The 13,532-nt window shown below is 53.8% G+C and overlaps 1 long non-coding RNA gene across 3 annotated transcripts in view; it reads right to left on the bottom strand.

The window, feature by feature from the left end:
• Positions 1–917: 917 nt before the first annotated feature.
• The window catches only part of LOC136994034 (uncharacterized), a 141,861-nt gene continuing 129,246 nt past the window's right edge, over positions 918–13,532 (bottom strand). For 2 of the 3 annotated variants that reach the window (XR_010886258.1, XR_010886259.1), the window contains one exon: positions 918–1,414. This is a non-coding gene — a long non-coding RNA (uncharacterized lncRNA). Of the gene's footprint in view, positions 1,415–6,313; positions 6,453–13,532 lie in introns of those variants that run through there. The other variant, XR_010886260.1, reaches the window with a different exon arrangement.

Here is a 13,532-nt window from a genome sequence, read left to right as displayed (position 1 = left end):
ACAGTGTGCTGGAGCCTGGCGGTGGATTAGTTTATATAAGCCCGAGGGCTTGCCTGCACCTGCAAGTTAAGTGCACCGACGACGTGGCGTGAGGCTCGCTTGCTTTCGCGGGGGAGACGGATACCGTTTTGTCAGAGTAGCAGCAACACTTGCGCGTATAGAGTTAAACGGGTTAATGTAAGCTGGAACGGTGCTCTCACATCCTGGAACAACCGTGTCCGCGCATACCATTGTTCAGGACGCTCCGCTCCTGAGCCGCTATTCCGGAGTCATTCATTCCATATGCGGACAAACCCTAAGTTAACAGCGCTTTGCACATCACCTTCAGATGGTCCAGGAAAAGCGACTTGAGATTTACAGTGGTTTTTAGTGCGAGCCGATCTGGCGCGTTCGCCGTGTTGCTAGGTGCTGCGAAAACAGTATGCGCTCACGGCGCTGCTTGCCGAAAGATTCCCAGCACGCCCCTCGTGAGCCAGAGCCCGCTCCTTCAGTCACCGCGGGGCCAGCTGTGAGATAAGGCCCTTCCTCTTAACGGGGCAGGTCTGCTCAGAGGTGCCCGATGCCACCCGCCTGCCCCCCGTGCTCCACGGGGACAGCTTGCCTGCTCTTTCCTTTCTGCCAACAGACGCGATTTTTTTTCTCGCTCGTTATGCTGTAATGAGCTGGCAAACCGAAGGCCCGCCGAAGCGTTTGGAGGGGGCGCGAGCTTGTTTTGCATAAGGCAGAGCACGTTTTTCATTACCAGAAAGAAACAAGCAGAACAGGCCCCGCCACCTTCCCCCCTCGCCGGCTCCCGCAGGAAAATGATTGATCGCTTGGTCCTCTCCCCCCAAGAAAGTCGAGTTTCAGCACAAATATCTCGCACGCTGCAAAGGCTCCAGCTGCACACAGCTTTATTAAGAACAGACAGCGAGATTTCCACCCGGTGCGAGCAAGTGTAGCTTTCCGGACAGTGAGGAACTGGTGCGTGTTCGCAGGGGCTGGAGGTCCAGCCGGGGCTGGTTTCACGGGCCACGTGCCTCGTGCTCCCAGAGAAACACCCAGGGAAAAGCGGAGACATTTATTTGCAGAGCCGGAGGAGCTGAGGGCTCCTCATTACAACCGTTCGATCGCTATGATACCACCAGCAAAAAATGCACGCGCGTGTAATGGCTTAGCCCGCGTGCGGCTGGTGAAGCCCGGCGAGGGTGGCTCCTGGCCCCGACCGCGCGGCGCAGTGAACGCCGGAGGACCGGTGCGACTCACCGCTGCGTTTGGGGATGCCGCAGAGCGCGTGTCCCACTTGCTTCTCCCCCGCGCCCGCCGAGCGGCCCCTGCCGTGGCTTTTCCCTCGCGTGTCTGCGCAGGAGCAGGAACCTCAGCTAGACCTCGTGCCTCTGGGAACGGGCGATGGCCACACTTCCAGTCGTGCGTCCTTGAAAACCAGAGAGAGAGACAAAAACTTGGGTGAAATACATGATTTGCTTGGTAAGACAGGGAGAAACGAAGTGCTCGTGTCAGAAACGGCCGCTCAAAGGGCAGGTTCGTGTTTAGGCAAGTCGCGGTCTGTTTGCTCGGGGAATATTGGCGGAGGAAAGCCGGCAATGACCGAATGTGTTGGAGGCAAACACTGACACCTGGCACAAGCGAGTGACGCAGGTGACATGCCACAACCGTATCAGGCTTCAAGTGCAAGAACGGGACCTGGCAAAAGATAACCGATACCGGGAAAGCAGTGCTATGCCCAGGCAGGGGAAGGAGTAGCTTTTCCCAGCAGGAACCCCGTGCCGACCTGGGTCCCCAAAAGCCGCAGGCTGGGAGTAGCCCGGCACTGGCCTGCTGTGATTCAGGAGCGGGCCGGGCCGGCTTCCCGGCTGGAGGACGGTGTGGCCGTTTCCGGTCCGTGTTAGTCATGCCCTGCCCGCCGCGTCCAGCTGACCCCCCGGCTCCTGGGCTTCGACCAAACCCGGCAGGCATTAGACCTCGCCCGGGAGCAGGGGAGCAAAACAAGCCCTTGCACCACTGGTGACGCCTGGAGTCCATGTGCTGGCCCTGGTGTGGATTCCCTGATGTCTAATAAAGGGCTGAGCTGGCTACTTTTCCCTTCAGGGGACACAAATACATCTTCGTCTTCTTCCTCCAGCTCCACCAATGGTGAAGGAAATCTGTAACTCTGAAACCTTGGCCTTGCTGTCAAATTTGGTTAAAACTGGCCAGGGATTCAGAGCTTACCGGTAGGGAGGAGAAGCAGACGGGCTGACAGATTGACAGGCGTAAGACTCATTTCCGTAGGGAAAGAGGCTAAAAATTGCAATGGGTGCGGCTGCAGCCTCCTCGGTGGCTGCAGCTGTCCTGGCGGTGCATGCGGGCACCACCTCCGGCCAGCAAAGCAGCCCTGCGCCGGGAACGGCCGGGAAAAGGATCCCTGGGGAGCCACAGGCACGAATAACAGTGGCATTCTGAGCGGACCGCGAAGCGCAGGACAGGATGCAGGAGCGGAGCGGGGGCCTGGTGCAGCAGGGATATTCAGCGCCTGCTGCCGTTTCTGCTCGGGGCCGTTGCTCGGGACATTGTTCTCCGCTTCCTTCCCACCCGCCGAAGGGATTCCCACCTGCCTCTCTGGCAAGGTTGCTAATCTCTATAGATGAAAAGCGTATTCATATATATATATATATATATATATATATATGTATATATATATATAAAGCCCCTTGCATTGTGCCTTGCCAAGGTTGGGGCAACCTCGAGGCTTCGTTTCGCCGGGAAGCTGGGAAGCGGTTGCACAGCCCGGCCAAACGCTTCCTTGCTGGCTGTGCTTTAAATGAACTCTGCCGGGCTTTCCTCTCGGCCGGGGGCGCCTGCCAGCTCCGGGCCCAGCATCCCAGCCGCTGGAGGTGGCAAGGCAGCTACGAAACACTTGGCACGGCTGAGAGCGCAGCGGCTGCCCGCACCGCCCGGCCGCCTGTTTGCTTTTCGAGGCAGCCGGTTGCACAAAGAGCCCACTCAGCTCTGGGAAGACACCCAGCAGGAATCACTTGCTGCAATTACAGCGCCAGAAGGCCACCTTCTTTCCCGAAAGCCTAGGAAGGTCTGCTGCGGCGAGCGGAGAGGGGGCACCTCGCCCGGCATGGCCCCGGTCCGAGGTCTACGTTGTTGGTTTGCTTTCCAGAAGACCAGCCCAGGAATTCCCTTCAAGTTCCCAGCAAGTGTGTTGTCTGGAGAAGGGCAAAGCCGGGAGTCATTTACACCGCAGGCGCCGTATTTACACCTCGAGTCCGTGCCCGGGCTCGGCGGCATTCGGCACGGCCGCCAGCAGAGGGAAAGCAGCCTTTTCCCCGTGGTACGGCCCAGCCTGGGCAGCCCATGCTGGCAGGCGTAAGCATGTGTTGAACACGGGCTTGCTGGACCAGCCTTGGACACGGAGAGTATTTCTGAAACGTTCCTCTGTTAGCGTTTTATTTTCTGTTCTCCGGCTTTGGCACACGGAGAATACTGCGGGGTTTGAGTGGAAAAACAAAGGACCACAAACAAACCTAAACCCAACAAGCCCATGTGGTGAGGACAGCGACTTTTGAAGACTCGCCAAAGTCCTTTACCGAGCGAGGGCATGGCAGCTCCCCTGGTTGTTTTAGGCTCCCATCCACTCTTTGCACTGCACATTTGCCCTGTTCTTAACTGCTTCCTTTGGCATCTGCTTTTGGCCACTCTTGGAGAAAGCACGCTGGACTAGCCAGACTGCTGATCTGATCCAGTACAGCCGCTCCTCTGTTTTTAAGGAGTAAAAATGGCATGAAAATTGAAGCTACCTCCACGGCATAGCAGCACGAGACACGGCTGGTATGCGTGATGTGACACACAGAGACCTTTAGCCTCTTAAGCTCTTACAGTAACACGTATAACAAGTGCTAAACTCTCTAAATGATTTAATACACAAAGGGATTTGCTGAGAACGAGGGTCCTCTGGTGCTTACTAGCCAAACCACTGAGTGTTTCGCTCCAAATATATCCCTGGTGTATCGCTAGCTGAGTCCAAGGATTGAAGATGGCTTGGTCAGTGCATACTAAGTGCCTTTTTGAAATTAAAATCTGATCCTGCATCTGGGACTGCCTGGAATTCTGCTTGTTTTAATTTGTTCTAAGCTGAAACTTGAGAAGCTTGAAAAAAAAACCAGGGGTTACCTGAAGTGTAATGTCAGGGAGAAAAACCATCCCTGGCAAGGTCAGGAATCGCGCCTCATGTTTCCTTTTGGTCAAGAGTTCCTCGTTCCGACTGAGAAGTGGCTGCAGCTCAGCTCTCCGAGGTTGGGATCCTGCCTTTTTATTATCATTACTATTATTATTATTATTATTATTATTATTATTATTATTTTGCCAGGAGACAAAAGCAAAACCAGACGTAGGCTGAACAAATGGACCTAATTGGTAACACATGTCGTGCAGAACACGATTCCCGGGGGGAAACAAACTGTGAAGGGCAAAGCAGAGCTCTGGCCTTGCCTAGCATCGCAGAAAGAAAACACGGATATTCATGCGAGGTCAGCGACGTGAAACGAGACGGCAACGTGGAGCAGGGCGGTGGAGAGGAGACAACCCCCCCGACTTAGACTCTGCCTGGCAGGATGACCGATTTCTCCCTACGCCGAGCGCACCGGGCTCGTGCACCGAACGCCGGGGCTGCTGCAAGCACCTGATTTGCTTTCGGCACGACGCCCATCTCCCGCGACTGCCGTGATTATTTCTTTTTTAATCGCAGCTTGAAACGGAGCGGCTGAGATGAATTACCTGGTGCTGCGCCCGCTGCAGGGAGCACGGCACGGCCGCGCTTTCGCTCCGGCGGCGGCGACGTGCCTCCTCGGGCGGCTCGACCCCTTTCGCTCCGTCGAGGAAGAGCCAGGGGCTGTTCGGGGTGGACGTGCCCGTGTCCGAAACGGGCGCCCGGTGCGAGGGCAGCCAGAAGGCGCCGAGCGGGCCGGGCTGGCCGGTGGCGGCAGAGGTTTCGCGGGGCGCGTGGGACGCCCGCCACCCCGCGCGGGGGAAGGACCACGGCGTGAGGTGTCACTAGGTGGCTCCAGAGCAGTGCTCAGCTCCGGAGACGCCGACACCGAGGCTCGCCCGGGGCTTTACGCCGGTGGCGGTGGGGTGTCGGGGCGCCCGGCGTCACCCGCCAGCGCGGGAAACGGCAGCAAATCCCTGGGAAGAGGCACCTCGTCCTCATCCGGGCGGAGGAGGGACCCCCGAGCTGGGGCTCCGCCGCGACCCCTCGCAGGGGCAGCGCGGCCGCGGGGCTGATTTCACAGGACAGACTGCGCTGGCTCCAGCCACCTCCTTCCACCTCGGGCAGGAAAGCCTGCTCTCGACGCGGAAAAGGCCTCTTCCCCACCAAGGCGGCTCTGACGACGTGCCACCCGTTGCGACCCCGAGTCCCGCGTTTGCAGGAAACTCGGGGCTCGGGAGCCCACCGAAACGGGCAGCGGGTCAGTCGTGGAGTAACGCAGACTAAACTTCCTCGAGGATCCATCATCCGCCCCAGCCAGCAAACTGACACGTTCCCACAAGCCTTTTTTTTTTTTTTTCTTTAAAAGAGACGCCCAATTATACAACAAGGTCGGTGCCAAAATCGTCTGGCCAACTCCGATCTGGCAAGCAGGGCCCCACGGATCTACGGCAAGCGGCCTCTCACCTCCGGCTCGCCGGTGGCAGCAGCGAGAGCTTCTCTAGAGCGGCTCGAGCTCTCCATCCCACGCGTCTGCTCCTGTAAGGGCATACTCCTCAAAGAAGCGGTGGCAGAGGCAGAGGGACCGCGCTCCTGACGAAGGCAAGGGAACGAGCCGAGCGAATCCGGCAGCTGTTAAAGATTACAACCCTCCATTAGGTAAAACCCTTGGAAGCTGCAGCCACGGGGGGGGAACAGCGAGAGCTTTCCAGTGGACTCCTGGGGAAGGTGCTGCTTTTGGATTTAGCATAATTAATATCAAGTTCAGCCAAGCGAGTCTGGGAGGCTGATGGTCTCCCAAATGGTTATTTAATGTGGCTTGATTATTTACTTTTTAAAGCGTTTTTTTTTTTCTCCTTGTAAATGAATTTAGCACTGGTAAAAGGTGTTGGATTGACAGCTCTGGAAATATAAGCCCTCAGGGAAAACTGTTTTGGAGTCCTGTAGGTAACAACAATATATGTAATCCATGCGTAAAGGCAATAATTTGCAGCAGCGAAGCCGCAGTGACAGTAACAGCTGCTGTTGCTCCAAATTAAAAAAATAGATATTGCTTAGAGACTGCAGGGTTTAGACAGAGCATTTTGCACCCTTTCAGGTGGCTGTGAGCATCAAGTCCAGGTCACGCTGTTTAGAAATGCTGTTTCTAAATGTTCTGTCTGTAAACGTCAGCTTAAGCCAGGTCGCGGTCCCCTTCTGGTTCTGCCTTTGGACACGAGCAATACTGCTTGGGTTTCTCCTTTGGCATAGCGTCTCTTTCCTGCAAAGGAGAGGGGTGAGAATGAAATGTATTGGGATTATGAAGGGATAATAAGGTAATCGAGGTGGGAGCGCACCCCTAACCCGTCCGGAGCAAACCGTCCCCGCGTGTCCGACCGAGCGGAAGCAGCGTCGCAGCAGAAGGTGCAGAAGTCAACACTAGCCTGGTTGGCGCTGGCTGGACTCGAAGCCTCCGATCTCCAGCACAGCTGTTTAATCCCAAATTTCACCCACCGATACATTCTGTCCCTTCGCCACCGCGGCACTTAGCGACACGTTTTGGTGCTTAATTGCTATTAATTCTTAAATGCCGCACGTTTTTTCCTCACCCTTAAGCATGTTCTTAATTTTGAGCAGGCACTTCAGCACCTCCCAGCTCAGTACAGCCTTTAAGCAAAGCAACTTAACACACATGCTTGAAGTTTCCACCGAGGTTGAATCAAAGCCTTTGTGGTGCACAGAACTCAGGGAATATACTAAATATGTCCCTCCCCACGTCACCGAACAGACCCTTTTTCTTGTTAATATACTGCTTCAGTCTTTTAGTCAAGTATATATCGTTCGCAATATTTTCAAAGTGCAACACGCAGGGTCTGAATAGCAGAAACACATGTTAACAAAATTATAGTCACTACAGGGACCACATCATCATGACAGAGACAATTAAGGCTCTCTATGTTCTCGATGACATATGTTGTCCAGAGACAGCCCCATATGTTTTATAAACACAGGCTTGAGAGGTACGGGAAGGACATCTGGACCGAGGATGGAGGGAAAGGTGGAGCGAGATGATGAGAAAAGGGCAGACGGAAAGGAGTCTACTTAAGCTACCTCTATGGCCTTGTCTGTCAGAGCATCTGGGCGTCTTGCGGCATCCCGGGGAGTCTGGGAAGCGCCCATATCCCCACGCTATCCGTTAACTGAGCTTAGAGAAGCTAAAGGCCACATCTTCCTCCCTCTTTAGCTAACTTAAGCACTTAAGGGGAAACGAGAGCTGGGTCTTGCTCAGGGTCACGCAGGATGGCCGTGGCGAGGGATGGGCTTGATCACAGTTTTCCCAAGTTTCCCATTAACCCCCTGGCTCCAGCATTTCCTTACCTCGAGGTGAGGATATGTTAGGCAGAAAAACAAACACGAAGGAAAATGGGCACTGAAAGACGGAGAGAACCTGGGCTGTGTTTTCTAACACAAAGGCAGGAAAAAGGGAGTGCGGGGAGGGAAAAGGAAACACGGCGAAAGAGTGAAAACAAGGGAAACCTCGAGAGGGAGATGCACTCGTGGACTCCTGCTGCCTAGCGCTGCTAATGCAAAGCAGCTGTTATCCCACCTGAATCCCAGTTTTTGGCTTCTCCGCATCTCCAGGGCATCGCAGAGCAGCCGGAGACCCTCCGTGCTTGCGGCCTGCTGTGCTACACAGTCCCCGGGGGCGCAGGCAAAACACGTTTGCGTGAGAGCTTGTCAAGAAGGGACGGGGGAGGCAAGGAAAAACACTTTTATGTTGCTTGCAATGTGGCTTTTTTTTTTTTTTCAGTTGTCTGAAACTGCTTGAAATGTGTGTCTTTTTGAAAAGGGCATCTTGGGCTTATTCCCTTTGAACTTACTTTTCTGCTTGTGAGGAGGAAAAAGGGAAGAGGTGAGAGAAGGGCTGAATTCTCCTCCTGGCTCTTATGACTATCGCTAGCTCCTCAAGAGCAAGGATCTGAAATCTTGATGAAGACGTGAAGCACAAAATTTTAAGGCATTGTTGTCTAAAGCCCTTTTTTATATATATATAAAAGACAACCTCCAGTATAAATGATACTGCATCGTTCCATGCATCCTTCCTTCCTCCCAGTTCCAGTGCCGAGGCAATTATAAAAGGCTTTACGGATTTTTTAACAGTCTCCTGCATGTGCCTCATTTTATCGGGCTCAATGGATATTGCTTCACCTGTTTCAGTAGCTTTTTTGCAATCAGGGGGCTCGCAGGTCTGGCTGTCCCTCTGGCATGGCAGGGGTCACACCAGCGGAGAGGTTTGCTTTGCTGCTCGGGGTGGAAATCGGCTGTGCCAGAGCCAGGTATTTCTCCTAGAGAGACCACTGCATTGCCAGCCCAAAACACTTAAAACCATAAACCAGGTGCCAAAAATGGTGAGGTCGGCCTTAAAAATAACGAGTTTTCTTTACAAATAATAAACGTGGGCTTCTTTTTATTTGCCTCTCGGGCTCAGAGCGCCAGGTTGCATTCAGGTCATGTTTTCAGGCGTTTTTGGAAGCTGGGGCAAGAAAACCTTTTCTGTGGCAAAAGCTGAGCTGCCTCCTAGTCGCAGATCTCCGGGCTCCGGAGCGTGAGGTGACAGAGGAAAAAAAACGCAAGGTTTAGCTAAAACGGTGCAAGCTGGCACTGCTGAGCAGAGGAGAAGCAGCTGAGAAAGAAGGGCTTTTCTGAGCAATGGCGAGATTGCGGAGGAAAGGCAGGTTTTCCTAGCCGGCAAGGCGGCTGCCAGTCCCGCTGGCCCTCCGCTACGAGCTGCCTCTTGCCGCTCAGCCGGGCAGGCGCAGAATCGCTTCCCGGAGAGCAAAGCCGGGTCCTTACGAAGCCCCTGAATTTGCCTCCTGCAAAGCCACCGAAAGCATCTGCTCTTTCCTTTTTCACTTCGCCCCGTCCCTGAACCCTCCGAGCTTCTCCAAGCCCCGGCGCAGGCAGCCTGCCACGCGCTCCCGCCGTCGGTTTGAAGACGCAGCTCCGGCAAGGGTTAACTATTCCACTGGCCTTTCCACATTTCTGCTTTTTAATACTGTCTCTGAAGAAACAAACAGAGGCGAATCCCACCCTTTCCCCAGAGACGCTCTTTCTTGGCTTGTTCCAGAGAACATACAAATAATAATGATAATTTGTACTTTTTTTTTTTCGGTGCCTCATTTCAGCAGCCTTGGGGACTGAGGAAACCAAACGACAAAATGAACAAGGAAAGCAATAAACCTAAATACATAAATAACTGATAAACCTGGAGCGGAAAGGAGATAAAAACCCGACAACATTCCCCTCGCGGCGGAGAGCGTAGAGGCTGAAAACGCCGAGAAACCAAACAACGCGACGGGAGGGACGGACGGGTGCGGGGGGCTTCGGTGGCGGGTGCCAGCGCTGCGCTGCTGGCCGGGAGGGACGCCAGCACGCCAGTCGTCTAGGAAAGGGCCTGAAATCCTACCCGTCTGGGACAGCGAGCCGAACTCCTCTGGGATAAATCTTTAACAGGGTGACGGTGAGACATTTTGGGGCCTGGGACACAGCGCTCTCCCCCTCCGTCCCTCCTACTCTGCTGCTTCCATCCTGCTGATTCCTCTGGTCCTAACCCTAACCCCAACCCCAACCCTAACCCTAACCCCAACCCCAACCCTAACGCAAGCTCTTGGCTCCTTTCAGAGGCCGTGGACAGCGCAGGAGCTCCGAGGCCACCGTCCGTTCGTCCCCTTGGAGGCACGTGATTTGGGAAGACCTTTTCAAAAAGTGTCTAAGCGCTGACTCTGGAGGGAGCCGAGGCTGGCGAGCCTGGGAGGCGATGCCTCTGTTTGCTCACTTTGAGATTAAACTACTCCTTTGAGCCTGGACCTTCTTTTTTTTAAATTCTGGATGTGTGCAGCCCGCAGTCGGAGCAGGGTTTGTGGCCTTGCTTTGGGGTCTCCCTGACTGCTTTTGCAATGGAAGTACTGGGAGTAATGGGAAACTTCTTTAAAGTGGACGTTGCTGCTTTTCCATTGGAAAAAATGTGCACTCGACCTGCAGCAATGTTGTCACAGGTATCACAAGTGCGTGCAGCAAATGCCCTCAGTGCACATATCTGTGTGATGGAGAGAAACCACCTTGCCTTGCAGAACAGCCTTGCTCTGGGGGACTGTTCAGTGATTTACGAGCCCTCGTAAAGGACCTAGCTTCCCACAGGCTGCTATTTTGATTCCTCCACGCTTTCATGTCCGGCACCTTTCTGTCTCTCCTGCATGGCTCTTTTATTTCTGTTTCTGCTGCTCTTTGAAAGCGGTTCACCTACCCATATGCCTTTTCTTCTCTTGTGTGCTGCGCGGTGTTGTGCCAAGTGACCTCTGAGGCTAGAAGCAATGGACAGCTCTTGCTCAAATCCAGGCTGCGGAGGCGGCACCAGGACAAAATTCAGTCGGATTCCCGCACGGGAGCCTTCGGTGCCCCTGCAGGAGTGACTAACAGGAGGCAGCAGCAGGCCTGACGCCAAACCCGGCCGAGCGGTTTTAGGGCTCTGGTTTGGACGGTGAGCCAAGGGCTAGGAAGAGATACGCAAGGCATTTTGCACTACAGAAATGAGCGTTCTCGAGTCTCGGTACAAGCCAAGCATGTGAGGGGAAGAAATCACATTGCTTTGCTGGATCAGCGTCTAGCCAAGAGTGACTGTAAACTGCAGAGAACACATGTACCTCTTGTGTTCGCTGCTTTAGTCCTCCAGCCTGCTGCTCTGCCTCTTTTCCCCCAGCTGACTTCAATTTCTGTGGATGCCTCTTAAAAAAAAAAAAAAAATCCCAGTGCACAAAAATATTAGGAAAAGTAACATGGCACAAAAGAAAAAAAGTCATGTAGGTGGGTGCACCCCAAGATGCACGGCTCAAAATCTCTTGCAGTCCTACTTTCGTAACATCCTTATACTATATCTTCTCTACTTTCTCTGGCCTGGTTGCACATCCTCGTTGTTTCATGCTCACTGAGATAGCCATAGAAAAAAGCCAAACCAGTGCCTTTTATATGGGCGGTCAAACACCCTGGAAATCACAGTCACTAGGCAGACGGTGATACAGAGTCCGTCAGGGAGGAGGCTGGGGGCTCCTGGCCACCTGTGGTGCATAAAGGGTGTTAGAACAACATGACATGTCATTTTTGCATCCTGTGAGCCAATGCTGTGCCTCTCTGAGTAGAAATATTTGGGGTTTGATCAAAATATTGCATGTGCAAAATATTGCACATGCATAATGGAGAATTATATTCCCCGTTATATTCTGCACTACATTTTGTTAGCTAGACGAATGCTGATGGTTGCTCACAGCCCCCATCCGTTCACCTGCCGACACCAGCTGGGACGGTTGGGGCAGGAACGCCGCCTGGCGAGAGCTGAGCTCACGTCTGGGCGCAGGGCCTATTTCCAGGGCTTTTGCACATGTTACTGGAGAGAGATCACCTATTTTTCTTTCACAAGCAAGTGGATTTGCGGGTCTTTCCCACTAATCTCTCATCTCTGAGCTCCTCAAAGCTGATAATGAAGAGCTTTCCGCTGCTTTGGGAACCGTTGCTTTTCTAGATTAAGCAACGCTCCTCGAGGAATCCGGCAACCATAACAAAACAATTTGCTAAGATAACATTATTTCAGGATGGCGGCTCCTTCCCTACGCGGGCTCCGGCTTGCAGGCAGCACGCGCACAGCTCCTCAAGGGTCCCGACCGGCAAACCCTGCTGAGCTGCCGGACGGCGCCCGGCAAAGGGATGCACGTCCCTACCGACGGCACGGGCACCTCGACTAGCACTTGTCCCCTGGACATCTTAATGCAAGGGATTAGCTGGAAACCAAAGGAAAAATCCTCCTTGAACAAACTGTTTAAGTGTGGGCTGAACGTGGAGGAAACATTCGCCCGCCTCTCAGCAGATCCCGCTGCCTAAACCCGAACACCTGCCGGGTCCCTATAGCGTTTGCACAGCCCTCGCGTTGCAGGGACAGAAAAGCTGATCCCAAGGTGTTTTATAGAGAAGGAAACAGATGCACGAGATGCTCATCTTTGGGGCCAGGTTATGGAAGGTGCTCACCATCCCCTTTCTTTAGATGCTGCTGCTGGATAGCTAAAGCTAAGGGAGATCAAGAAATTGGCCAAAACCATGCCGTATCCTAAGTTGTACAAATCACATCCCAGCTAACCTTACAAATGCTTGAGGGAGGGAGAAAGCAGGGAGTGGGTTTCTGCGCGATTGTGCCCAATGGCAATGGGATTTTTTCAGAGCTGAACCGGGCAGGAAGCTTTCTGGGGAAGGGGGAATGGTGGGAAGAGGCACCGGCTGGGGCGGCTAGAGGAGGTGGCCTCTGACTCGCAGCACCGCCGGAGGAACGGCAGCAGGAAGGGAGCTCCCCAGGAGGAAGGAGAATAGGACCCTCAAAGCAGAGATAAATTCCTCCGTGTTTTGCGCTGTTCAGAAATAAAAATACCCCAAATAGCCTGAGAACCAGGCTGTTCGGCAGATGGTATTTTGGCCCCTTTGGGAAGCTTTCTAGCTTCCAGAGCTGGGAATCCAACATGGGAATCCGATCCCAGGAGACTCCGCAAAGCTCGCAAACCCAGGGGGCTCAGATAGCTTGGGAAATTCATCCCAAGTCATGCCTGGCCCTGAACTTTGGACGTGTGCCCAGCTCCGGTCTTGCTGCATTAAGCCGTGCCACTAAGCCCCTTCCCCAGGCCTGCGGCTCCAGATCTCCCTCGGGTGGCTCCCGCAAGGGACGGGAGGACGCTCGGCAGCCCCTGCGACCCGCAGCCCGGGCCAGCCAGAGAAAGCTGCTTTCCGTCCGGGCGCTCGGGCCCTTGGTTCTTCAAAGGGCTGTTGCATTCAAACGAATGCCGTATCTGCTCCCATCAAAGCCTCTCCCAATCTCCTTCCCCAGCGCTGCTGGCTTTCTCCAGCCACTTCTGGATGTCCCCTCGCTGGAGACGTCTTGCACTGGTCAGCACAGATACGGGAGGGAGGCACCAGGGCTTCGTCGGGTTAAATACCAGCCCTCCCACTAATCGCTAGCAAGTTGGGTTCAGCCCTGAGACCTCACATCTCCTCGACTGCATTTCTTGCTTCACTACTCAGTTGTCTGGATAATCTTTGTGGGCAAGTTATTTATCTTCTTTGTGGTCCGTTGTGTAATTTGTATAAAAACATTGCCCTAGCCTCCAACAAAGAACAGAGAAGCGCTGCAGCTGCTCAGACTTCCCTGAAAGTCAATATTTTGACTAGGAAAGAAAAAAGAAGAGAAAAAAGAAGGATGAATTCTTCCAGGAATTTGGGGAAAATTTGTTGAAGATTCCAGTTATATTGTGTGATCAAAACAGGGCTTACG

Source organism: Apteryx mantelli, chromosome 23 (assembly GCF_036417845.1).
Source record: "Apteryx mantelli isolate bAptMan1 chromosome 23, bAptMan1.hap1, whole genome shotgun sequence".
NCBI classification, from domain to species: domain Eukaryota; kingdom Metazoa; phylum Chordata; class Aves; order Apterygiformes; family Apterygidae; genus Apteryx; species Apteryx mantelli.
Note: the sequence above shows the minus strand (reverse complement) of the source record. Positions and strands in the feature narration are given on the sequence as shown.